The following is a 1171-nucleotide window of genomic DNA, read 5'->3' as shown; positions in this document are numbered from 1 at the left end:
GCGAGGGCGGGGCCTGGTTCGGTGGGCGGGGCAGGCGAGGGGCGGGGCATGGGCGGGATCGGTGGGCGGGGCCGGCGGCGCGGAGACCGCCTCCAGGCAGCGGGGCCCAGCACTTGCTGGCCGGGCGCCACGAGTTACCGGGGGTGTGGCCCTGGTCGGTCACGCAAACTCTCTGAGCCTCTGTGTCCTTATATCTAAAATGTGGGTGATAGTAAAGTCCACCTTCCAGCTTTATTACGGGGATGAGAACTTGAGAAGGGACAGGGGATGGAGAAACCGAGGCTTGGAGGAAGAGAGCCAGGGAGACGGAAGAGGAAGTCATAGACAGACGTGAAGGGGTGAAGTAAGAAGTGGGGTACACAGAGGCTTAGGGAGGACGATTGTCCCCAAGCCATATGTTCTCTTCCAGCAGCCAGTGGGCGGCTCCAGGATCCAGTGAGGCGTCAGTGTTGGTGGAATGACTGAGTGACCAGGGAAGAAGCTCAAGGAGACAGAGGGCCTGAGAAGCAAGGTGGGGGAGCAAAGGTCCAGGGGGCGTCCAGGAACCCTGTGGCAGGGAGGGAAGAAGCAGTAACTCCAGGAAAAGAGAAGAGTGGAGGAGGAAGGAGGAAGAGCACAGAACGTCCAGAAGAGGCCAGAGGGCCAGGACGGGCCCCTGCTCACCTGGGCCCGCAGACCTGGCTGTGTGGTCTACAAGGCCAGCATTTTTTCCAGGCTCCCCATTTCCCGTGCAGGTAGGGGTTTTCTGTGGCAAAGTGGTGTCAGCAGCTCAATTGCCAGTCACACTAGAGGGAACCCAGTCCCTTAGCTGGACAGAGCCCAGTGTCCAGGAGAGACTCGGCTGGCAATGACCCCCCTTCAGGTAGGGTCTCAGGGGACCCAGGGTTGGGGACAGTCGTGCAGCCACACCTATGGAGTGTGGGTGAGATCTTAGAACTGATTATGAAATGTTAGTTGGGAGGCCTTTGGGAGCAGATTCGAGAGCGGGGATGCTAACGTCAGCAGAGCTGGGTTCAGATTCCTGCTCACACCCTCTCCCTGGCTGTGGGAACTTACCTTATCCTCTGGAAGCCTTGCTTCCCTCATCTGTAAATTGGAACGAACAGTACCCTGCACCTCACCTGACGGAGAACAGCCCCTCAGCACAGACTCATTGTCTCCATCTCCTTGT

This window comes from Mirounga leonina, unplaced genomic scaffold, assembly GCF_011800145.1.
Source record: "Mirounga leonina isolate KUSES-001 unplaced genomic scaffold, KU_Mleo_1.0 Mir_166, whole genome shotgun sequence".
In the NCBI taxonomy this organism is placed as follows: domain Eukaryota; kingdom Metazoa; phylum Chordata; class Mammalia; order Carnivora; family Phocidae; genus Mirounga; species Mirounga leonina.
Note: the sequence above shows the minus strand (reverse complement) of the source record.